This window comes from Podarcis melisellensis (assembly GCF_964234715.1).
Source record: "Podarcis melisellensis genome assembly, chromosome: 5".
Classification (NCBI taxonomy): Eukaryota; Metazoa; Chordata; class Lepidosauria; order Squamata; family Lacertidae; genus Podarcis; species Podarcis melisellensis.
In genome coordinates, this window is record NC_138537.1 from 23470047 (window position 1) to 23496921 (window position 26875).

General features: G+C 42.0%; 1 protein-coding gene and 1 long non-coding RNA gene across 31 annotated transcripts in view; one reads left to right on the forward strand and one right to left on the reverse strand.

The window, feature by feature from the left end:
• Nucleotides 1-26875, reverse strand: part of MBNL1 (muscleblind like splicing regulator 1) — a 180307-nt gene that overhangs the window by 91998 nt on the left and 61434 nt on the right. For 2 of the 29 annotated variants that reach the window (XM_081911196.1, XM_081911215.1), the window contains exon 1: nt 905-1053. The exons of 19 other annotated variants lie outside the window; for them this stretch is intronic. The gene's annotated coding sequence lies outside the window, so the exon portion shown is untranslated. Of the gene's footprint in view, nt 1-904; nt 1057-26875 lie in introns of those variants that run through there. 8 more of the 29 variants (XM_081911218.1, XM_081911216.1, XM_081911193.1 and 5 more) reach the window with 7 other exon arrangements.
• LOC309370024 lies at nt 4715-20702 on the forward strand. 2 transcript variants are annotated; one of them, XR_014168364.1, is made up of 3 exons: nt 4715-6628; nt 18287-18417; nt 20446-20702. It is a non-coding gene; the product is annotated as an uncharacterized lncRNA (long non-coding RNA). The 2 variants fall into 2 exon arrangements; XR_014168365.1 differs by lacking the exon at nt 4715-6628 and having other exon boundaries at nt 16059-18417.

Below are 26875 nucleotides of genomic sequence, written 5' to 3' on the forward strand. Positions count from 1 at the left end.
TTCATTCCCTTTTATTGGGTGCACACCCATCCTACGGTGTTGTGCTTCAGAAACCTGCAGCCGTTCCAGCTTAAGACTTTGTGGCTGAAGGATACTAGCACACACTTGCCTTTCTATACCAGATGCTGCACACGGAATCCTGTAAAAAATGGTTTTGTACCAATACAGGAGGGTATCATGGTCCTTTTCACTAGATATGATACCAGCCTTGGTGCTTTCCTTCATTGAGGAAAAGATGATTTGACCAGATATGAGAATCTGTCAATGTATCAGATTGTGCCAAAGACCCTCACCTTGAATCTTACAGTAAATTGAGCTGAAATACCATTATCTGAGAAGTTAATGGTGAAATGCTGTAGTCACTGAGAGTTGGCCCTGTGTCACCTAAACACACTAAGGTTTATTTATTCCTAAATTCCAGTATTTCAAGTTATTGTAAATTGCTCTTGGAAGTGGCAGCGGCAACCCAACCTAACAGCATTCTCATGGTGTAGGAACAGTTGCAATCTAGGTCTTGCCTTTGAAAGAGTTAGATCATTATTAATATTATTTTACTATTATATATAGAATAAAAGCAAGATTATAAATCAACCATTTTCACTTGGTTGTATGCAGACAGAAACTTTGTGCAGAAAAACAACAACCCAAAGCAGCTTTCAAAGTCGGAACGACTAATTTTAAACCAAACACTCATTAAAAAACAAACAAACAACATTCAATGTCAAATAAATGCATTAAATAAAAAGATATCGCAGATGTGGTGGTGCCGTGACTTCAATTTGTCTGCTGATGAATATGTAAAAGTTGTTCAAATAAATCAGCACTTAATATTCTTTTAAATCAAGGCTTATTTAAGTTCTTTTCTTCCAACCAGTTCTTCCAACCAGCCAGCTTCATCCCTTACCTTTGACAGGGAGGACAAGGCTCCTTGCTCTGGTAAAAATCCAGAAGACAGTCGTAACTCATGTCTTGACTCTCTTCCGTACAGCCAGCTGCAAAGGATGCCCAGGTCAGCAGCTTTTCCTTGGTCAGCCAGAGGATAGGCAGCAACAGCAGCAGCAAACTCAATAGAGGGGGCTCCTTGCACGCAGAAGGCTTGCCAAAGCATTCTTGGTTACTATGCACACTGATAAAAGCTATTTGTATGTTTACAGACAAATTGCAACCACCATTGCTTCTTCTACGCTTCTGCCTAAGCTCTTTGCTGTCCCGAAAGGTTGATGGCAGAAGCCTGCAAACCCACATTTCTTCTACACTGGCTGAACTCCCTTGAAGAAGAGCAAATTGCATTTAAATGAACAGCAAAGGCAATGCGCTGTATGCATGTAGCATTAGCACATCGGTCATGTATCAAGGGCACACGTGGTACATGCTTTTAAACGTAAGCAGAACAGATGCCTTGTTTACACAGGCAAATGCACCTTCTCCGGCCCATATTATGAATAAATTGGACCTAACGTATTTTGTTTCACAAGAGTCGCTTAAGGCAGTCTTCGGTTAGATTTGCAAAAAGGCAATGGGTGGTGAACACTATCTTGTAATACATACACACTACTCCGCAGAGTGTGCTATAAAACTCAAGTTATTTTTAAGTCTTGGGAATGACTGCTTAGGTCATAAGCATCAAAGCAGACCTGTGAGTCACTTCTGCATGGTCACCCTTAGCATGCAAAAATAACTTGTTTACGCTGATGTTATATTATCCCCCTGACATTGCTGCTCAGCTAGGTAGTTAGCAAGGGCCTCTCCAAAAATAAATATAAATGATGAAGAAATGGGTCACTTTTTTATCCCCTTGGTCAACACGCAGAGAAGAAATATAGGTCACTAAGAGCCAAGTATAGCTATCAAATCAATCTCTGTGCTTTTTCACACGCCTCACTTCCACTAAAGTGCAAACAACAAAAATCCCAATACTGTAGATGGCAGGCTAGAAGCAGCAGACAAACTGTGCTCATTACCATGCTATTTGTGTAATTTTGTGCAAAGACAGCATACCCGTTCTTAAGGGTTTTTTTGGAAAATATTAGCTGAGGTAGGTGTAATTCCAAGCCATAGTTTAGTCGTGGGTGGGGCCTTCCAGTTGTTGTTGTTGGCCTCCAATTCCCATCAACTCACAGCCAGCATAGTCAAGGGTCAAGGATGGTTTCTGGTTCGCCAGAAGTGGCTTTGTCATGCTGGCCACATGACCCGGAAGCTGTACGCTGGCTCCCTCGGCCAATAAAGCGAGATGAGCGCCGCAACCCCAAAGTTGGTCACGACTGGACCTAATGGTCAGGGTTCCCTTTACCTTAATATTAGGGAAAGGAAGTCACTGGCGGAGGAAGGGGGCATAGAGGGTGCGGTCCCCCCTCGTGGGATTCTCACCATGCCACCGCCATGAACGGCACGCCATGCCCCCAGGTGCACCACATGTGAGCCGATCTGTGTGCCGGAGCAGCTAGCTCTGCCTCTGAAGGAAGTATGTCCATTTCTGATTTAAAAAGCATGTTATAAGTGCCATGGGTAGTTTCTACCAACTATACACCCTGCTATCCCATACATCCATGTAGCATTTGCCCTATTTGTGTTTGGAGTAGGGCTTTTTTTTTTCAGCCGGAACTGGCCGGAACTCAGATCCATCACCTCTGAGGTGATTGCCATTGCCATTCTAGGAGAACGAAAGAGGTGTTCATGGTGACTTCCTACACCTCTTTTTCTAGAAAAAAATAGCACTGGTTTGGAACATATGTGCTTGTCCTTGATAAGCGCGAAAGAATGGGGGATACTTTTCAAGCAGTTCAGAGTCTATGCTCCATTGTCCCACCGGAGCCATTTTTACATGATACACAAACAGAAAGAGTATATAAAACTGTGAAAATGATATATATGAGGTATTAACTTCCAAAGTTTAATAATCTCTTCAGGGGACTGGGCGTTTGATATTTTTTCCCCTCAGTGCCCCCCCCCCCTTCTGCAGACTGAATTTATATAGAAAAATGGTTTCAGCTGAAGACGTAGAGAAATCACTTCAGCTAAATCACACATGGGTGGACGCAAAGTCTGCTACCAATAAAAATTAACTGATGGAAGAGGCTTGCAGAAATACAAAGGAGAAATAGCAGGGAAACTCTGAAGAAATCTGCTGGCAAACAAATCTGACTCAACATGAAAAGAATATTGGGGGAAAATCTGACGGAGTGGAATAACAGGAAGCTTAGTCAGTTCTGGAAGAAACAAAAAATAAAGAGTGTGTTCTTTTATGAGACAGAAGTAGGAAGGGAGACTACTGTACTTTAAACAAATCGGAGGGATTGGCAGCCACAGTGCTTGAAAAAAGAGATTATGAACTCAATGGGATGGTGACCATATTAAAGTAAAATGGATATCTGGCTGGAATGTGATATGAAGCCACAGAGCCCAAAGAGTACAGCTGGTATAAACAAGAAAACAAAACTTGAGGAAGTGTGTCCATAAGAAAATAATAAACTAGATGGACTGATCTCAACAGAAAAAAATTCCCCAAACCACTCTAAAAATCCCCAATTAATCATTCATTCCAATTTTTTCTTCTCCCTAATTCATTTAATTTTCTAAAAGGACACAAGGAAGCGTTTGACGAAATTAAAATGATGTTTTGAAGCAGATCAAAATGCTAAGTGTAATAAATAAATGAATAAATACTAAACCTTTGATTAGCCTGCAAATGAGTGGGGAATGGGCTTATTTCTGTGACAGTTACAAATGCCACCCTCACAAACGTTAATAGGCATGAAAATAGAGAATCCCTTTCCAAAGATTAATCAGATATCAGTGAGATCTTAATTAGTATCTCAATTCCTTTGGCATACAAGCTTATATATATAGAAAGAGGTTAGTCCTCCAACAAAACATGCTTCTAAATTATCTCATCCTTCTCAAATGGATCCATTGTGCCAGAGATGGGGAAGCTGTAGTCCTTCTGGTGTTCCTGGACTCCAACTCCCATCAGATGATGACCACTGCCTATGCATGCTCTCTACATGGGTTCTATGCTATGGAATTCCTTTCCAAGGGAAATTCACCCCATATCCTCCCTGCTGATTTTCTCCAAACTGGTAAGAATGCCCTATTTAATTACGAAAAACTCCTTCCAGTAGCACTTTAGAGACCAACTAAGTTAGTTATGGCGATTCCGTGCCCTGCTCTGGTTCGCCAGAAGCGGCTTAGTCATGCTGGCCACATGACCCGGAAGCTGTACGCCGGCTCCCTCGGCCAGTAAAGCGAGATGAGCGCCGCAACCCCAGAGTCAGCCACGACTGGTCAAGGGTCCCTTTACCTTTACCTAAGTTAGTTATTGGTATGAGCTTTCGTGTGCACGCACTCTTCTTCAGATACAGGCATGCACTCGAAAGCTCATACCAATAACTAATTTAGTTGGTCTCTAAGGTGCTACTGGAAGGAATTTTTTAATTTTGTTTCGACTACGGCAGACCAACACGGCTACCTACCTGTAACTATTTAATTACGATTTAACACCTGAAAGCTGAAGCTGACCACTGTATCCCACTTTGGGGGGCTGTTTGCTGTGATCTTGCTTTAACAATGCGTTTAAATTTGTAAACCACTGGAAACTATTTCATGATATGTGTGTGAGCGTGTGTATAGCACGTAAGCTTCTCATACTGATTCAAATACATAACTGTATTTTTAACAAGTATTTTGTTTGTTTGTGAGGGCCAGCACATGTACCAATGCAAACTGTGAATTCACTGGGGTTGACACAGGAGGAAAATATTAAAAGGGTATGGTATATCCTCCTGTATTTTCTACAAAAATGGGAAGAAAGTAAAATAGTGGTTGAGATCCAGAGTACCCTGAGGACAAGTGGAAAGCACCTCCACTCAAAGAAGGAATAATTGCAGATTTATTGCTCTAACGACATCCCTCTGTGCCTGCTCTGGCTTTCTGGTTTTGAGGAACAGCTTTTTAGGGGAATGCAAAGTGCCACAGGATGGATGGATGGGAAGGGAATAGCTCTGCAGCACTTGAGGAACTCCGTGTGTGGAACTTTGGATCTAGACCAATGGCAACACTGGTGGCAGGGCAAACAGCATTTCAGCATCAGTCATTAAAGGTGCAAAGATCAGTGCTCGTTAGGGCATAAAATACACAGAAACAGTTTATAGGAAATGGCAAGGGGCGGGGGGGGGGAGACTCGGAGATGAGCTAATACATTAAAAATTTGACCCTCTTTGGTAAACAGGAGTTGGGAACATTTCAACAACCCAGAGTTAAGGGCAGAATGAAGTATAAGGATTCAAAACAAAACAAAACATTGGAAAACAATGAAAGAAAGATGTAAACTGTATAATTAATGGGGTTTTGTTCCGTTATGGCTGCTGAGAAAATAACAGTAGGGCTTTAATGAGGGGAGTTGATGGTCTTATCTAGGCTTGTGAGTGAATTAAATTTATTAGTTGCTGTACATTGCCCATCAGAGGCACTGAGAGTCCTAAGGAATGGACCCAGGTTATGGTCTAAAAGTACACTGGGCCACCACCTTGCTGAAACTAAGCAAGTCTGGGTCTGGTTGACTGACTTCTTGGGAACCACATTCAGGCTGCCTTGGGTTCCATGACAGGAAAAACCCGACAAGGGATAAATACTGGGCTCTATTGAATCACACCCTGAAGATTTCTCAGACTGTTTGTGGAAATGGTCTATCTGAGAGAATGGAGGGCAATGTGGTCAATGCCTTTAACAGGGGCAGAGGCAACACAGCCTATCATTCCGCCATCCGGTTCTCATTCAAAGTGGAAGCTAGAGATATTGCCAGGCTTGATCTCTGCATAATTCCCAGTACTCCACATAACTCAACAGGTTTCAGGTGCTGGAGCATCAGAGGCCTAAATGATGCTTGAGATTAGCAACCTCAGTTTCATGCATCTCTGCCACATGTGATGGTAGGGATGAAAGAGGAGAACAGGGTAATTTCTCACACAAAAATGAGATTAGTAGTACCTGAACATTTCAGCTCTTATCTCAAACTTCTTATTATTGTAATAGAAGCTGGGGGTCATGGTTCATATACAGGGGAGGACAACTCATCTTTCCTCCATGGATGTGCATGCTGCTGCCACATCTATCTTGAATAAAAGTGTTTAAAGAGCTTTAAAGTGTGGGCATGTGCCTTGAAACACTGCACAAAAGGAATTCTGGATGACCCCTTATCCACAGTGACATTTTTATTACAGAAAAACACATTGCGGGGATGGGGAACCTGTGACCCTCCAGATGGACTACCGCCATCCATCCAGGAGCTGCTATCCAGTGATGACAAGTAGAGAGCCACAGATTGCCCACCCCCGATGTACTGAATCTCGGTCGCTCCCTATGAGCAGAAAGAGTCCTTCCATACATCATGTATACTAGGTGGAGGAGAGAGAGATGTTCCAATCTAAACCAAAGGTGGTTTATTCATAACTAGGCACTCCAGGCGCACAGATAACTTGCGGGAACCTTGTGACTGAATAGTCAAGTTTCAAGCACTGCAAGTGAGAGCCAGAGAGACGGAGAGACGGAGAGCCAGAGAGATGGAGAGACAGACAGAAAGACAGACACAGAGAGAGGGGAGGGGACTTCGCTATGTGTGAAACTATTGATAAGGGTGTGAGAGAGACGTTCATAGATTTGCAGCTCTTGTTCAGCTGTTAGAACGGAACCAATCCTTTAGTTTTGCTGGAAGTGTGGGATATGCTGAGAAGTCATTCACGTGTAAACATGTAATACTCAGATTCTGTGAAGATTTATTATCAAATGCATAATGCTTGCTTTTCCTGGATTTTATTCTGAACACAGTATGTTTATACCGTAGGAGACACTGTCCAGACATTACACTCTTTTTATAAGGTGCTGGGAATATTTTCTATACAGCAAAGGTGTCGGTGGCCTTGTGCACATGTGTTGTTATATGGAACATTTGCATTTTATAAACTAACTGGTTACAAGTCTGAAGGGCTTTTTTAACTTGTTTATTACATTGTTACATTCTGTTAATTTTTGTTAGCCGTCTTGATTTTCTAAGAGAAAAGCAGGAGAGATTAGTTTTTTAAAAACAGACGAAGCGTATGCAATTTTTACTGTACCGTTAGCTGCCCTGAGTATAATATGGAGAATGACAATAAAATGAAATGATGGCAACATAGCCAATGCCCTAAGCATCCGACCTTCCATGCAGTTATCTCAAAAGATATCCGTTTAGCTTCAACGACACAGTTCTGAAGTAACCTTTTTTTAAAAAAAAAAAACCTGGGCTAAAAAACTCGGAACTGGATTTGCCATTGCATTCTGATGTCAGGATTTCCAAATCCTTTACACCATAGTTTGTAGGATCAGAATTAAGCCAACATACATAGGATTCAAACAAATAAGATCCAGGCATGGGCAGGATCAGAATCTCACGTTCTCAGATCAACTTACTTATTTGATTTTAATGTAATAGGGCTAATCCTGTTTTTGTTGCTGATTTGTAATACTGAGTGGGTTTCATTCAGCTAATTACCCTGGCTCTCTGCCTAACATATGGTGCAAAATATCACTCAAATAACTTTTTCAAAGAAGTATTTTTCTTGTTCTTTTTTACTTATAGGCTAACAAACTGTTTTATACACACTCCCACTGGTGACCCCCATACATTCAGCGGAGGCTCCAGGCTACTAAGACTTCTTAGTGACTTAATACAGGACTATATTCATAGTGTATGTGTTAATAACCACGCTGCAAACATATCAAAATTACTTTTGACATCTGTGATCAAATCCATCAAAATTTTAAAAAACGAAATAAAGGCTCATTGCATCTATTAGTCTAAGCCTTCTAGCTACGCAGGCAATTTTCACCAAGAATGCAACTGGCAGGGATGGATACAACTGCAGGCCAGATAACAATTTCTCTGACTGCCATCTCTGGTTGTAAATAATTAAAGAAAATCTGGATATGTCAGTACCTACTACACATTACTCATATCATGTAGTATGGGCTGCAATAACAGCTGCTGAGGGGCAAGGAAAGGCGAGCCCTAAAACATTCACGCCCGGCTTGTGGGATTCCCAGAGGCATCTAGAGGGCTGTAGTGGGAAGCAAAACATTGGACTCCATGAACCTCTGGTCTGATCCAGCCAGGCTCTTCTAATGTTCACATGAGATCATTAGCCAGCAGCACAATGTTTGCTTTGGACGGAAAACTAATATCCTATTATTATTCGAAAATTCTACACGTATTGGAATAAAAGCAACGGCATGGTAAGTATACAGCCCCGCTTGGTTTAAAACATAAATTAGCTTTTCATTATCAACTTGTAATTCACAAGCCATGGCTGTACCCTAGATAAGCTCCTGTGCAATTACAATTATTGGTATAAATTCAATAGCAACAGCCAAGTCATTCACATCTGAAAATTGGCTACAGAGCTCTGCACTTGACTGCAGCCACCGCTCCCATTATTGGCTGTGCCTATCAGCGTTTTCATTACAATGACTTCACACAAGAGAGTGACAGGATATCTGGTAAAGAGGATTAATAAATCATGTCAGAGGTGCATGAAACGGCAAGTTTGCCAAAGCTGCCCACTCCTCCACTTGGTGCAAGGGCCACAAAGCGAAACTAGGAAATGCAGTATAGAGACACGCTTAGAAATGTTCAGAAAACCAGGGCAGAAAAAAGGAAGGAAAATGAGCTTGCATCTGTAAACCCAAGGCAGTTCTGCTGCATGCTTTAACCCAGTTATACATTTTCCCTACTCTTCATGGACAATGCCCCACGTTTCAGACATGTGTCAATTGTTTGATGCTTGCAACAAAAGAATTTCCACATCTTATCTTACCTCTCAAGTACAACACTTTCCAACGGAGCCAGCTGCAAGTATGTATAATAATCAAATGCAAAACTATCAAGTGATGTGCACGTCATGCGAGAGCTGCAGCTAACAGCAGTGTCATACAACCAATAGCAGAACGAACACCAGCACTAGGCTTGACAGCCACGGGATTCATTTTAAGAGTCCTGTATATTCCTTAAAAATCAGGTGTGGGGAAACTTTGGCCCTCCAGATGGTGCTGAACTATAGCTCCCATCAGCCCCTGCAAGCATAACCAACAGCCAGGGATGATGGGAGTTGTAGCCAATTGTCAGTTTGAGATCTTCTCCCCACATGAATGACTCTTACTGTGAGGTGTGAACCATCATAGAATCACAGAAACCTAGAATTATGGACCAAAAGTGTCATCTAGTCCAACCCTCTGCAATGCAGGAATCTTTTGTTTAATGTGGTGCTCGAACACAAAACCCACAATCAAGAATCTCATGCTCTACTGACTGAGCCATCCCTCTCTTGCCACTGGCAGGCCTTTCTCACCCTCTCTGATGTATAAGCAACATTTCAGCTGCACAAGCAGGGGTCCCATACTTTCACTCATGATCCAGATGTTCTGGATAATAATAATAATAATAATTTTTATTTATATCCCGCCCTCCCCAGCCGAAGCCGGGCTCAGGGCGGCTAACAACATTAAAACAGTACAAAGGTACAGCACAATTAAGATCAATTAAGGGTGCTTTTCTCTTCGATGCAGGAAAGGGCAACAGTCTCGCCAGACACAGTCTCACTGCACTTTGAAGATGCTCAGGTCGCCTATAAGGACAACACTCTGAATTGAAGAGGGGGACCTGAAAGATTTCCTGCAGGTGTACTGTAGACTTTTGATAGCCTCTCAAGTTCAGTGTGATGACAGAGACAAGACCTTTCTCCTTTCCCCTCAGGGTTGGGTCACTGCCACATCCAAATTAGGTCTGGCTAGCAAAGCCTGTGCATAAGGCCGTAACATGTAGCTGCTTTACTGTGTCCGACTGAAGGGGCTGTGGCCCTGAGGCCATGAGGACAAACTACAGCACCAACATATATTTCTCTATAGTATTCAGGGCTTGCAGCTAATCACAGTACCAGATTATATACAACTATTTGCTGGTGCAGTGCCTGAAAAGAACTAAACTACTCAAAATACAGGGTGAATGAATGTAAACCTTAGAACAGGTTACCACAGTGCAATGGCATTTGTCTCAGCAAGGCCTAAAGCAAGGGTGCCGTCCTTCAGGAGACAGAGGTTCCTGAGTATTATGCTTATTAGAGGGGCGCAGATGGCGCTGTGGTCTAAACCACAGAGCCTAGGGCTTGCAGATTGGAAGGTTGGCAGTTCGAATCCCCGCAACGGGGTGAGCTCCCATTGCAGTCCCAGCTTCTGCCAACCTAGCAGTTCGAAAGCATGCCAGTGCATGTCGATAAATAAGTGGGAAGGTAAATGGCGTTTCCGTGTGCTCTGGTTTCCGTTGCGCCAGAAGCGGTTTAGTCAAACTGGCCACATGACCCAGAAAGCTGTCTATGGACAAATGCCAGCTCCCTCGGCCTGAAGCGAGATGAGCGCCATACCCCATAGTCGCTTTTGACTGGACTTAACCCATCCAGGGGTCCTTTACCTTTTTACCTTACCTAAGTTTAGGACCACTGTTATCTCTTGCCATCTATAAACCTCTCAGCCAAGGGCACAGAATTTAAATGGATGCTACAGATAAATATATCAGTTAAGTCATTCATTCCATCTTTTCTTACCCTCTCTCCCACACACACACACACACACTCGCACACACTTTTAAACACTAGTGGAAATGAGTGAATTGCATTATGCTGTCAATCGACTGACAAGCAGAGAACTGACTTAGAACTGCCTTTCCACACAAAGCGCTTTTCCAAGCCTTATTACCCATTTTGTAGATCAATATTTCACAAAGACAACCATGCACTACAGATAACTGTCTAATCAGGCTCTTATCTGGTGAGTAAGCACACTTTTCAGCTCCACTGAAAAGGCCTGCAAAAACTGCTTATCGCATGAACCGGTGAGATAATATAATAATAACGGAACAGAACAGCACCAGTAGGCTGGAATACAAAATTGAAATAAAGATAAGATTTAAACAATTCCCAAGACTGTGATCCGCACCTCTGTAAATCTGGAGCAGCTGCATTAAAAAAAAATCAGGCATGCTACTGTAGACTATGCTGCTTCATGAGGACATCCATGCCAAAAGATGTTGTTTACAAAAATACTAAAGGTATAAAAATAGCATCCAATGTTTCGTCTCTTTACTAACAAGAGTGAAATGGAATATTCATGCTCATCTCTAACTCCACAGTGAGTTGATAAGAATGTTATGCTCCGTTGTCTCAGGGTTGGGCCTCTAAAACAATACATGCCAATATGCCCAGCCCCATTTCCAGTGCTGAGGAACACAATAAACAGCCTCTGGCATCTTCTCCTTCAATCATCCACCCAGTGCCAAATTAGACACCACTGAGGAAGCCATTTTTGTCCCTCTTAATGTCAATCACCCTCACATATAATGCAGAGGTGGGATACACACACACACACACACACTCAGCAGTGCAAACAGAAAGCTGAACTGTCCCACCTACAGGAGAGGGTCATCATAGCTCAGTAGCTTTGCAAGTGGAAGCTCCCAGATTCAAGACAAACTACGCTGAAATGGAGGAACCTGTGGTCTGACTGTTTAAGGCTGCTTCCTATATGCTCTCCTGCACCCTGTTGCATGAGGGTGCTTTTTCATTACAAATTGCAGGAAGGCTTTGAAGCGTGTTCAGCTGAACACATTCAGAAGGGCCTTTCAGACATTCCTGCTCACCATGGGAAGAGTAGGTAGAGGCAAGTTTTTCCTGCACACCATGACACCTCTCCACTTTCAGCCCTCATGCATTCAGCAGAATGCCTGAAAAAAGTTATTAATTATTAGTACAGTCATACCTTGGGTTACAGACGCGTCAGGTTGTGTTTTTTTGGGTTACGGACCCACCAAAACCCAAAAGTACCAGAACGGGATACTTCCAGGTTTCGGCGGTCACGCATGCGCAGAAGCGCTAAATCGCAACCCACGCATGCACAGACACACCGCTGCGGATTGCAAATGCTGCGGGTTGTGAACGTGCATCCCGCACGGATCACATTCGCAACCTGAGTGTCCACTGTAGTAGTATTTGCGTTTTTATTTATTAATTTATGGGAAAGCTTTTGCACATGCCTCAAGGTGATTTTCCCATCCCTGCCCTAAGACATGTTGCTGAATGTGTGCATAGACTGCACTAGAGCAGCACACCTCACTTTAGGATAGAATCAAAGAACTGCAGAGTTGGGAGGGACGTTGAGGTGGTACTTGGTGAGCTATGAATGGGTTGAGACATAAATAAGAAGAAACTGAGTACGGAGGTAAATGAAACACTGCTGACCCTTGCAACAGATAAAAGGAGAACTGGGAATTGCCTAATGCCACATGTTATTACAGAGTCTGCCAAACGGTTGGGACACTTGAAATTCTGAGAAAGTGCCATTAGGTGTCCTTCACAAAATGGTTGCTATGAGGAGTGGATGTAACACAAAATGGCTGCCGCACCTCAAAGTGCATAAAAAGAGACAAGACACCCCCCCAAGACAGTGCAGGCATGCCCCCTGCATCAGCCCCCCCATCAACAGAAAAAGGCAACATCATCAGTGACCACTGTATGCACTCACAGAGAGAAGCTCTTCCCAACCCTCACCTGTTCAGAAAAGAAGGGAAGGTGGCTGTCCAGGCCTAGCATCCAATGAAATGTTCAAGGTGGTGTGTTCATTGTAGTAGAGGCTGAGCCAGTGCAAACAGGTACAGAGCAGGGACAGCAAACTACCTCTCACACATTGTGAACTTCCGAGGGGATATTGAATCTTTGCAGGCCCACAGGTGCTGCGTTGGCAACCCTTGTGCTATTATATTTATTGGGAACGCTTGGTCAGGGTGGAGCTGCTCCATGGGTATAAACAGGGAACTAAAAGAGCTGTTTATCTGCAAGGATCATGCTTGCAAAATTTTCTTCAGTGGTTAACCAGGGAACAAAGAGTGCTGTGTAAAAGCCGTAACATGTGCAGCTACCTAAACAGAATCATCCCTACAGAGAAAGACATCTGCCTGAAATTTGGTTAAGCAAAGTTCTTTTTTTCAAAGACAGCAGAACTTCTTGAGGAGATGAAGAGACACATTAACCCTAGACCAAACCTGGTCATAGATGCCCAGAAGATGCAAAAGCAAGAGGAAGAGCTGTTGCTTTGGTAATTTGATGTTCGGAATTTTTAAAACTCAAGGTGCTCTTTGTAGTCTTTTCAAAATGGGAGTGGAACAAGCATAATTCACAAGGATGTTGTGACCATTTTGGGGGGGACAATTTTGCATGGCCACAGAAAGACTGTGTAGACTTTCCATTTATCCCTCTGAAGGCTTAACAATGAGGCATTATGCAACGCAGTTCTTGTTTAAGACACTCTATTATGGCTAGGGAGGTGCATTAGCCTACAGGCAAACACCACAGGAGGGGGGGAAAGTCTATGCCAGTAGAACCCCAGAGTCCTGTGAAATGGTAGATCCCAAGTGATTCATTGATGGTGGTGATGATTGCATTGCCTTTCATCCTGGAGAACCCCAGGGCCATGCACAATATGATAAAAAAATATATAACCAGCTACACCAGCTAATTAAAACACACCCACACCCCAAAAAAACCCCATACTAAACTAAAACAACAGCTCAACATAGTAAGCACAATACCAAAGACTGCTACAACCTAGGGCAAATCTGTATCCCAAAAAGCGTGCATGAACAAATAAATCTTTAAAAAGTAACAGTGTGGGATACAACCATACTTCCCTGGAAAGAGAACTCCATAACTGGGGTGCCACCACCAAGAATGCTATGCTCGTGCCACTGTATCATGGGGTCCATGCTCTGCTGATCTCGGAGCATGAGGTCGGTAGTTAGACAGGAAGGCTCCTCTTGGCTCTGCACTGGCAGATGTGTATAAATTAGACATGGTGTTGAATTCTATTTTACTATGAAATCTGGTAATGGGCTTGCTATACAGTAGTAGTAGATTTCCTGTATTGACGGGAAGTTGGGTTAGATCACCTTGGAGGCCTCTTACAACCCCATGACTCTAAGCAGAAAATAATTTGTTGCTTCTTCTGTATGTACTATTAATAGGAAGCAAAAAATCTAGCCAAAATCCATCACCTTTAAGTCCTACAATGTTGAAGAGAAAATTGAGCACATGCTTGTATCTCTTCAATTGAAATCAATGGGACTTGTAAGTGGTGTGTCGTCCCCTCTCATACCTCCACCCCATTATTTTTTGGGGTATTCCATTTACACGGATGTAAGAACTAAATAACTGGACCTACTAATAACTCAAGCCAAATTATGGTCTATTCAACCCAAAGCAGAGAATTTACTTGCTGGCAGAAAGAGAGAAACAATTGCAAAAGAAGACTCGTTTCCATTTACAGCAACAACACGGTGCCAAAAATATCTAAATAAAAATGTGGTAGATTCTCACAATGATAACCAAGGGTACTGGCTGTTCTTAAGCACTGTTTAGTCTCCAGAGTCATGAAGCACTGAAAACTGTTTTCATCTTACTTGTGCTAGTTATAACATATGGTCTCGACTTTGAACAAACTTTGAACTGAACTATAAGTGGGTTAATTTTGGCTGGACTGTGCCCAGTATATATCGCCAGCTGGTAGTTAAACCCAATGACTGCATGTCTGAAAATGGGAGACAATAAAATTGATACACTGCTGCCATGGGTATCTTATGAGATTGAGAAGAAAGACCACCAGAGCCAAATTTTAACCTGGTTCTCTTTTTGGTGGGTATGCCGTAATATTGTCACATTAGCCAAACAGGAGGCCTCCTTCTGGCTGAGCCAGTAGGAAAAGACTGAAAACACCTCTCAAATTCAAGTTAATATCTCTCTCTCTCTCTCTCTCTCTCTCTCTCTCTCTCTCTCTCTCTCTCTCTCTCTCTCTCATTTTAAATATCCTAGCCAAGGCTAAGTATAAAGAAGGAACATGAGGCCCTTCAAGGTAACTATTTATGGGACAAATATACCCAGTTCAGGAGGAGGGGTAGGAAAAGGGCAGATTCAAACCCTCATTTTGAAGCTAGTTTAAAACCTGAAGGAACAACCCACTTATTTCCGAAATATATCCCTTATATTTTAATAATAATAATAATTGTTCCAGTTTTGCAGTTACAAAAATGACTGAGACCTAACGTAGCAGATACAACATGCAGGCAGAAAAGCAGCATGCAATAAACTAAATATGTGAATATTCAGTAAAAAGAAACTGTCTTTTTTTGACAGTTTTGCAGTAAGACATTTTGCCACTGTGAGATTGAGGGGGAAATAGCTTTCCTTTGTGAAGCATCCAACTGAGCTGCTGAAATGAAATGTAACATTCAAACTAAGTGACAAGGATTAATAAAGAGACATGCTCTAGATACCAATGGTGGCAAGGTACTCTTTGGGTCTGGTGGTTGAGCAGTACACAGAAAGACCAGCAGTAGGTAGAGCCAGAGCGAAAGACAGGCAGAGCTGCAACCTAACTGGTTTTAAGTATGAGGGCAGGCAAGTGGGACTGGCTGGGGACAGACTGGGATTGATGGAGCAATGCCCCCACTTGCTCTAATGGACCTGCCTCCACAGCTAGATACTGAAATTAAAGCAGAAACAGAAGGTCAGTTCACATGTGACTTCAAGCCAGACTCAATCCTAGCTTCCAAACATGGTTTGTATGGCAAGTATAAACCAAACCAATCACAACATATGAGCACAACAGCGCAAAGTTTGGCATTACATGTGAACCAGCTCTCTAGGAAGTTATGGGGAATGTCACCAATGAATAGAAGCCAATGTGATCCGGCTACACTTGGATAACTTCAACTGGGTAACTTGAGAAGGATTGTTTCAGAAAGCTGAAATTTGGTAGGTTTGCCTTTAAATGTGAGCTAATTCAGATTCCTACCCCAGCCCCAATGCTCACTTCTGTGCTTTGCGTAGTAGATGCGGCATAGTTTATGTAGTGTCATTGTGTAGAGTGGCGGGGGAAACCCAGCCAGATGGGCAGGGTATAAATAAATTATTATTATTATTATTATTATTATTATTATTATTATTATTATTATTATTATTATATCTCAGCATTCCTGCTGTCACTGCACGTTGATTGTTGCATTCTGTTTATGGGGGATATGTGGATTTTGTCCGTGAGTGACATTGCAATTGATTTCTTTTCTTCCTCTTCTTTTCTTTTGATAGAGCTACAAGGGTACACTCATGGGCACTGAAAGGATTCTGTCAGTGTTGCTACGTAAGCTTTTGTTTCTCTTGCTATCGTTCTTTATTTTGCATTTGCTGAAGAGGTAGCAACGTGTTATGTTACACTAGCTCTGGCATAATACTTATGTGACGGGAGACACAGGATTCCTCTATAAGAAAATGCACGAAATCTTTTGAGCAATGAGCAAAGTCCAAATGGTACAGGAGATTCATAGAGCTCCTGGTATTTATAGGCTGCAATCCTATTCCCACTTAACTTGAAGAAAGGCTCATTGAACCTACTTCTAAGTAGATATGTAATGGGCTGCACTGTATGTTATAGAAGACATGGGCAGCTTCAAATTGGATCAGGGTAACAAAGCTAAAAAGGCAGGCAGGTGGGAATAAAGCCTTCCTTCTCCTCTCACATGTATCTACATCACCTCCCGCAAATCTACTATTTGCCCCAGTGGGGTTGGGGATTACTTGGGAAGTGTTTGAATGATTCAGACTTAGGAAAAGGCAAAGGGCAGAGGATTAAATTCCTCTTTTCCTAGCACCATTGCTTCAATCCCATTTAGTGCCATACACAAACCAGTTGCCATTAAACAAAACTTAAAACATTGGGAAATCACGGGTCTCCCACATTGCATGTATATAGCTCTCAGTATCATCATCAGTATCATCGTTATCTTGTAGCTTATTACTTATCAGAGATTACATAATTGTTACTTGAAAATTAGAACGAGGCAACTCCACACCACGGAATAACAAAACTGCTGTTCAGGCATGGATACAGACAAGTCTGAGATCCTCAAAGGAAGTTGATCCTTGACTTTCCAGAACCACAAAGGCCACATTCTGATGTTACTTAATGTGGTGTGTATTTAATTGCATTTTTTATTGCAAGGAAAGGAACTGCTGCAGGCTTTTCGTTAATGGAAACAGCTGCAGAAATCAGCTGTTTCTGTGTTGGGAAACAAACAAAGGATTCGGATTGTATCAAAATAATAGAAAGAGAAGAATTACTGACCACACAAACACAAAACGAAAAGATTTACATGCTGAATTCCAAGGTATTGTTGGATGCGGGGGGGGGGGGGAGTAGTGCTGAAATTGTAAAAATATTATAAAAACGCCACCACTGCCCTACAATTTTTCTACCAAAAAAGACAGAAGAAAATTGAGGATAGAAGATAAACGATATATCTTAGAAGCTACGCATAACACCGAACATAGGAAAATATGTAGGGAAATGCTTTTCAGAATAAATTTCTAACAGATGTCTGCAGCAACACTTTTCCATTTCACAGAACATGTGAAAAAGATTAGCAGGTTCATGAGGTTAACACACGGAAGGAGGGGGGCAGACAAGATACAATTGAACTGGTACCCTGATTTATCAACGATATTCAAAACAAAACTACCAGGATACTAAAGCTATACCATGTCAAGTATATAGATTTGTGTGTTTCTGTGTGTGTAGATACACACACACACACACACACACACACACACAATTGCAGTTTTCATGTTCAGCAACACAGTACAAATTCTAAACCAATTAAGGCCCTGTACAACACAACAAAGCTAATGAAAATAAATGCAGCCATCTATTTAGTTCTGTCTATGCCTGCCTCTGCAATGTGATTTGCAAGCTACTGTGTCATTGACCTCCATTCTGCTCTGAATGCCTCAGAGAGAAGGAAAGACAATGTTGTCTGCATTCAACCAACATCACTGGCTTTCTGCCACACATGCAAAATAATTTCAGGAGGCATGGCATAGCATTATGCACCAGGTACTTTATGAGTTGGAGCGCACCAGCTCCAGGAACTATTTCTTTTTCACTGTAACTTCTGGATCTTTCCTTTATACTGCAGCCGCCATGCCAAAAGCACCTATTTGAAAAAATTAATACAAAAGTATTTCTATTCTACTTGGGAGCAGAATGTCAGGGTGTTGTCAACAGCTGATTCTGAACAGCTTACGCCTCTGATGGCTTGGTGTGACACCTACACTAAAAAAATAAATTCTATAATGAGCTCAGCATATCAAACTTGTTATTACAGAAGTAGTTTGTTCATTTTGGAGGCTGGTGAACAAAGGCCCAATGTGGAAATATGTGCATACAGAGAGAATAGCTCATTGGTAGAGGGCATAAGCAGGCAGATCTAAAACTTCCGTTAAGCTATCAAGGTAAATTTCTGTTGATTTCTATCCTGCTATGATCTATACCGTTGATTACTACTTTTATTGATTATGTCCAGCGCCTATTAGTAGAGGGAAAGAAGCAGGTTCAGACTTCTCTATATGTCATCAGGAGTGTCACAGCAAGCAGCACAGATCAAATGTTCATTGGGCAAGACTCCCATGTGAAACAATGTGTGTGCAACAGGTTTGGGGCTGGAGCCAACCGTCTCCTATAGGGAGGAAACAGGCAGGGTAGAAAATGGAAGACTCACCTTCCACCATCTCTCCCTGGTGAACAATTGACTGAAACTTGATGAAGGGTGGAGAAAATAAAGTACAAAAGCCATAACACTTTCGGTTATTTATTTCTGGAGCATTTGGGTGTATCTGTAGATCCAGTGAAGTCCCTGCACTCATTTGCGCAACCATGTAGTGCCAGGTAACTCATTCCATTAGCACAAGGATTTAGAGTTGTGTAATGGAACTGCCTCCCTCTCTCCCCACTGTGCACCCCCTAAATCTGTCCTGGGGCTTCACCAAACCCTCCAGAGCAGGAGGGGGGCAGAAAGGAATTCTGTTGCACTAAGCATAAATCCTTTCACTCATTGAACAAGTGCATCAGATACTGCCCAAAACTTTCCCCTCCCATTCCTGCCCCCACCACATTTTTTTTTGGGGGGGGGGGAAATCTGCTCTAGGGGTTTTCAGATTTCATCCGGTTCTCCCCTATGGGGCCTCCCGCTGCTGCAGCGCTGCCGCAGTGCGATTTCTGTTCTCATCCTGAAGCAAAGTTCTTAACCCGAGGTACTATTTCTGGGTTAGCAGAGTCTGTAACCTGAAGCGTATGTAACCGGAAGCGTATGTAACCCGAGGTACCACTGTACATCCAAGATGAAGGCTGTTCTGCAAACTAGGCAAAAGCCAAAGCGTGTGTGTAATTGCAATGTATGTAATTCATATTCATGTGCAAAATATAAGTTAAAGTTAAGAAAATCCCTGTTTTTAAATTTAAAAATACCCCAGGACATAGGAAATTTTAATTCAGGCTATAACAGATATGGCGTAGAACAACAGGAGATTTGGGGGGTGGGGGAAACAGCTTTTTGCTGGACTCAGATAAGCATACAACTCTGAGGATGTTTATCTGACATTTATCACCAAGGGATAGATCTGGAAATCACAAGGACCAGGCTTCCTTGTAAGGTTTATGAGGCTTCCTGTTCTTGCTCAGAAAAGGAAACTTTTCATTATGGAAATCAGTTTCTCTCTTTCTCAAGGGGGAAATTTCACCCTGGTACAAATAAAGTCTGGCCCACTTAGATGATGCTTGAAGCATTTATGAGGCAGGCCTGCCCCCACAACAACAACAAAATGTACCTCATGGTGTTTTGATATTCTACCACTTCAACAGTCAACTTCTGTCCTTAGAGAACATTTTTTTACTAACTACGGTATTCAATATTTGGGTCTGCAAGCAAGGTTTAACTTTTCTGTTTTGTAAGTATTTTTATGCACTTTGAGGAGCTTTGGTTGAAAAGTGGGATAAAAATCTACAAAATAAATACAATGAATGCATTAGTAAAATACAGTGGTACCTCAGACTACATACGCTTCAGGTTACAGACTCCGCTAACCCAGAAATTGTACCTCGGGTTAAGAACTTTGCTTCAGGATGAGAACAGAAACTGTGCTCCAGTGGCACAGCAGCAGTGGGAGGCCCCATTAGCTAAAGTGGTGCTTCAGGTTAAGAACAGTTTCAGATTAAGAACGGAGCTCCAGAACGAATTAAGTACTTAATCCGAGGTACCACTGTAATGAAATTATGAAGAACATTTCTATTGCCTCAGTCTAGGTAAAAAAAATGAGACTGTTTTCCCAAGCTTCTGGTTCATTGACATGCTGGTCTTCAGTTAATTTTGCTGCTGGTAGTTACATTTAACTGTCTGCTATTTTATCTGTTGTTGTGTTGATGTTTGATATTGATTTAAGTAAATGGATATATACTAATTCAAAGCTGCTTTGAATACATTTTGGGGAAAAGAAGAATTTCTATTATAAAAAGTATGTGTGTGGTCTTATGGAGCAGCTAAGAGCAAACAGGGGAATTCTCACTTCTCAGAAACTCATCTCTGTCATGAATTTTCTCTGTGGCAAGAGAGCAATCCTCAACATGTCTACTTATATACATTTCTCTCACCTTAGAGAGCTATTATAAGAACGGCAATAAGGCAATACACATAAAGTGTTTCGAGCATTTACAAATGTTCTAATGTACAAATAAAAACAACAATTTTGATTGCATTTGAATCATATTGGTTTTTCAAAAGAATATGTAACCGCCCAGAGAACTTGGTTAATTGGGCGCAAAACAAATGCCAATAAATACAATAAACAAACATGTTTATTAACTATCATCACCACACGTTCAACAAAAGTACCGCAAAGCAGGAGCATAATGATTTTCAGCCAGGTCACGTCAAGCATCTTTCCCACCCTGCATCTTAACTGGTGTCAGATGGATAATAGGCCACAGATAAAGTCTAGTTAGCTGAACAAGATTGAGATAATACATATTAGGGGAAACAGCTAGAGGACATGACAGGAACTAGGCCCATGTGCCTCTTAATGGGCACATCTGTCATCTGTTTCATAACCCTTAGGTATTGTTGGCTCCCCAGCGACTGCTGCAGTCCCAGAGAGAAGCAGCTGTCATGATTGTTTCCATCATTTATTTGCACTTGGGAAGCAGGTTAAAGCATATTGCCTTCTTTTGTCTCGAACTTCCCCATTCTTATCCTGTCTTTTGAGAGACTGCAAGCAGATTTGCGCTGGTACCCTTCTCCAGAAGGCTGCACCTTTAAATTGTTAGCAAAATGAAATAAAAAACAGAACCCCTGTAGATTATTAGCGCTGCCAGTCAAAACAGGAATGGCAGCCCCACGGACAAATAAAAATAAAACAGAGCCTTCTGAGGTGAAGAGCTGGCAATGAGCTTCCTTGGTGAGGGAATTTTAGCTGGACGTATTTGGTGGTGGTGATGGAGAGGGAGGGAATCTGATCGATCATCAGTGAGAGGGGGGAAATCAACTCAGATCCAAATGCTTCCGCTCCAGTAAGGTGAATCAGGTGGGATATATTATATGTGGGCATGACAGATCCTATACAACAACCACCTGCGACAGGCTTGATAAGCAGTTATGAGGCCTTGCTGTATTCATTACAAAACTATTCCACCTTTAGTGGGGTGCACTGAGCAGCTTTCAGAATTAGCGTCAAGCTGTGCCTCTACTGACTAGTCATGGACAGTGGCGTAGCGTGGGTTGTCAGCACTCGGGGCAAGGCAAGTAATTTGCACCCCCTAACCCGGAGCAGGGTCCCCATAGATCCCCTCGCAAGTGCGAGCACGCCCCCCCCCCCGATGTTGCACCCGGTGCGGCCGGGCCCCCCTGCACCCCCCACGCTACGCCACTGGTCATGGAAGAAAATTGGTGTGTGTGAGAGAGAAGAGAGAAATCTCTTGCAGCAGCCACACTGTTACTCTATGTTTCTGCAGCTGGGGAAAGACCGCTATAACTGTCAGTAGTTGCTCTTACAAACAGATTTATACAAGATACAGGTCACTGGAAAAGCTCAACCTGGGGTTTAGGGATCTGAGGCTCAGGAGCCCAATGCAGCCACCAGATCTTTCTCTACCCGACTCTCATGTCTCTCTCCAGGCCACACGCATCCCAGTGACCCTCGTTCTCCCCCCCAAAAAAATGTTTTTGCCTGTCTGGAACATGTCCCTGAACTCTGATGTTGCATCTTGCTTCTCTGGATGGAAGATAGAGAAGGATGTCTCTCTGTGTGTACAAACTAGCCTAGCGTACAAAGGTAATTTTTTTACATTCATTTCGCCTCCCACTTTTGGACTTTCTTTGTATTTCCCCCTCCCCTCCCTCTTTCATTTCACCATCCTTGAGAAATGCTGCCATAAAAATAAAAATAAAAATTGCTCCAAGTGTGAATATTCCTTCCAACACCTTCTGCAGTGGAGGCTGCTGCAAATCATTCAAACAGAAGTGAAATCACACTTTGTGGTTGCTGTCAAATGTTCTTCCCAAAGTCTCATGTGAGCTCAGTATGGGAAGCGGAGAGGGTAGCTCTTGAAAGTGGAGAATATCGATACACTACTACAGGGTAAAATTCATTCGTTTTATTCGCAGTGTTTCTTTTTTCCTTTACACGTTGCTTCTTTCCTTGATTCCTCTCTCTCTCTGATGTACTTGCATGTTTTATTTATTTACTTATTTCAGTAGTTCTGTTGCTGCAGATTTTGGTATGGTTTGTCAGAGTTGGTGATCTTTTTTTAAAAAAAAAACAAAATCTTAATTGAGCAAGAAGTTTGGTTATTTAAAGTTAACTTAAGTTTTACTATTAAATTCAGTAAAGCCTCATAACCTATGTTTTCCTGTTGAAATGTAGCTTCTTTTGAAAAGCTTATGCAGCTACCCAGCACTGCATTCCTTGTAAATATCAATCACTGCACTTTCAGGCAAACATCTTTACAAGCCTAATTTCTCGCTGAACCTGCAATTCAGCATTAAAAAGCTACTAAAAGGACAGGGCATTAAGTGCAATATCAAAAAAAACCCAAAAACCCTGCAACAGCTCTTGGATGGTTTTCCAAACTTACAACTATGAGGAAATCTCCACACAGAAGATAAAATGAAGATACAAGAGGAAATGTGGAGAAGGCAGGGGGAAAAATAGCCTCTCTCTCAAACTGAACAGAGGCCAACTTAATAGGGCTAGACTAGGTATACCATGGTAGTCTGGAATTTCTAAAGTAATATAATAATAATTTATTATTTATACTCTGTCCATCTGGTTGAGCTTCCCCAGAAACTCTGGGGTATTGTAGGTATTGTAGTTTTGCTGGAGTAGATAGATGATTCTCCCAATCCCGCTTTTGGTCTGTTTCTTGGGTGTGGGGGGAAATTTATTGGTGATTGGATGCACAAGGGGTTAAGAATGGGGATGAACACCCAGGTCTGCATTCCACTGAAAGCAAAGGCTTGAATCTGCATTTGAATGTGCATCTCACTGAAAGTTATACCCAACATGCAGGACTGGATGTTCATTCTGATGTGCATGACATATTCCCATTTATTCCTAAATGCAAGACACTTTGGAGATATCCGCAGAAACTGTGCAAGCAGTGGGAAATATAAAACTAAATGCCCAATTTATATTGTGCTTCCTTCCAAATGCAATTTCTTCAGCTCCCTTCCATCCAAAGATACTGAATGGAAGAAGCAGATCCATGAAACCAAGGTTCACAAGTTCACAGAGCTGCCATATTCACTGGGACAGATAGAATATGGAGGACCTCTGGCTTATCAGGTTGAAATGACTGGAACTGCCTGAATCAGACAGGATGGGACAAGTAGCCTCCCTCCATAATAAGATGCCAGGACTGAGTACAGAAAACAGGGGAAATGTATAGTCAGCAGGGACTGAGGCAAAGGAGCAAGAAAGTTATCATGCAGCTTAAACAACAAGCAGTTCCTCAGTTGCCTTGGTGGCCAAAGAAGACACAATAAGCTCCTGCTCTAACTTTGTGTTGGTTCACATCTTCACAGAATGCGCCAGGCTCCAAATCAGACACAATTTTCATTTTTCCCTCTCCAGAAAACCCAGAACAAGGAGCAAGATGCATTTTCTCAATCAAGCACTTCAGTGCCAATTCTTAAGACTTGCACAACGTCAAAATCCGACGGATTTCCCCTTCTGTCAGGGGGTCAGTTGGGCTTTTTGTCAGTTTGTGTGGTCTTGCAAGTGGAGCTTTCAGTTCTACTTTTGCAAATTTGCTTGAAGTGGTTGGGTTTCTCTTTTGCTAATTTCATTTTTAGCCTGGGTACACTGCACTCGATTTGAAACCATGGCGGGCTGCCGAAGGTTACATTTGATTCGTTCTGTTTAGTTTCCTTTTTGTACTAAGAATATTTTCTCGAGTGATGCTCCAGTAAGGTGAGGCCTGACAGAGTTCCCATTCCGCTAGTCATGCCTTTCCCTGCAAACAGATCTGGGCTATCATAAACATTGGTACAAGGAACAGTTCTTAGCAGCAGGAGACAGTATGTCCCCAATTACATACAAATTAATCAGATTTTATAAATATTAGAGCCATAAAGGCTTCAGATGTATAGAGAAGCTCACAGGACTGTAGAAAACTGCCTTATAATGTGTCAGACCATTGGTCCATCTACCTTAGTATTGTCCACACTAACTGGCAACTGCTTTCCAACAAAGATATCTCCCAGACCAACCTAGATATGCCAGGAATTGTAGAGTTGAAAGGGAGCCTGAGAACTATCAACCGGCACCAAGCTCTAACCAACTTCCCCCATTGATTTATAGCATGGCTGGGTGAAATCACAATCACAGTCCCACTTCTACTATCAACTGGGAATAACCTCGGAATATGTCAAGGAAACAGGTGTGAATTAATAACGCAATCCTATACATATGTCTGCTCAGAAATATGTGGGGCTACTGGAAGGTAAGTAGGTAAGTATCAGATTCAACTATATGAAGGAGGGATGGTGAACCTCTAGTCCAGCAGATGTTCTAGACTATACGTACCATCATCTCTGAACATTGGCATGCTGGCTCACCTGAAGGGCACAGTTTGCAGTCATGTGTGGCTTGGGCCCAGGTTACCTGAAGGATGGTATTTCCCTATGCAAACCTGCCTGGGTGTTAAGATCCTTGGGTGAACACCTTCTCTTGGGCTCATCGACAACAGAGGCACAGTTGCTGGTGACACGAGAGAGAAAGAAACCTTTTCGTGGCTGCTTCCGTATTGCTGAATTCCCTACCAAGAGAGGTTAGGCTGCCTCCCTCTTTTTATCCTCTGAAAACTAAGGTGCAGACAATACTCAACACTGGGCTGCTGTCAGGGCAAACTGTACATTAATGCTGGCTTTAAATATGTTTTACAGTAATGTATTTTAACTATCATTCTTACCTAGTATTTATTACATCATAGTTTATAAGGATGTTTTTAAACGCTGTAAGTTGCCTTGAATCCCAGTTTGGGAGAAAGGTGGACTATAAATACATTTTATTTATTTATTTATTTATTATTATTATTATTATTATTATTATTATTATTATTATTATTATTAGGTTATCCATTCCAGATATCAGTTATAAAGAGCAGCAGTACTGACATGGCTCCTGACAGCCAGATGTCTGTCAATGTGGTCAGTGAATAATAATTATTATTATTATTATTATTATTATTATTATTATTATTATTATTAGGTTATCCATTCCAGATATCAGTTATAAAGAGCAGCAGTACTGACATGGCTCCTGACAGCCAGATGTCTGTCAATGTGGTCAGTGAATATTTTTAGAGCAATTAAAAAAAACACAACAAAACCAACACCCAATGTTCGAATTTAACTACCACTGGAGCGTTTGCCATTGTGCTCCTCTCTACAGTCATGCCAGGTGGCTTGACAGGATGGATTTGGCAGTAACTTCTATTTTAAGCTTATCTTGCCGTTTCTGTTTCTCAAAGCTGTGCTACCAAGCCACGGAAATAGCAAAAAAGAAAAAGAAACAAAAACAGAAAGCACCTCTCCCATCTCATTTCAGAACTGCATGGGTTAAAAGGCTATTGAGCTAATATTATTTGCAAGTCTGCTTTCTCCACAAAGACAGCCATAGTCTGACCCTGAACTCAAGTAAGCGTTTATTGTTGTACCTCTTCTGATTGTAAATCAGAGAGCATAAAAGAGGACTTAATGGGGGAAACATGACATTACAGAGTGTAGGTAGCCTTGAATCTACATTGATTTAAATCCAGCCACCAAGTGATAGTGGAGAGCACTGAACTCCCTCGTGGGGAGAGAATGTCCTCCCTAAAGGAAATTTAAGAGTCTACATTTGCTCTAAAGAGACCTCTTTAAGCTTATGTGCAGTTTCCCCCGCAAAAGGAGTGGAACAAAAATGCATGTCCCCAATTAGTTGCTGTCTGCTCTATGGTTGGATTAAACCATCTTCCCCAGCTGTTTTTCCTCTCTCAGATCTTCTATCTAGTGTAATTACATAGTTTTATTATTATTATCATCATTATCACCAGTTGCAAAAGACAACAAATGCATAGATAAATTCATGCAATATTACGACTGCCTATGGGCACTTATTTGGGCATCAGTCTCACTGAACTCAGTGGGACTTGTTTCTAAGTAAACCTGCATAAGATTGCAATGTAGCTCTGATTTTCTTTTGCAAAAAAGGGGGCCAAACCTGCCATGACAGTTGTACCCATGTTTGCTTATGCACTGTGGAGTAGAGGTTAGAGTACAGGACTTAGGGCGTGGGAGACCCTGGTTCAAATCTCCACTCAGCCATGAAACTCACAGGATAACCTTGGGCCGAGAGCTGGACCATAAAGAAGGCTGATCGCCGAAGAATTT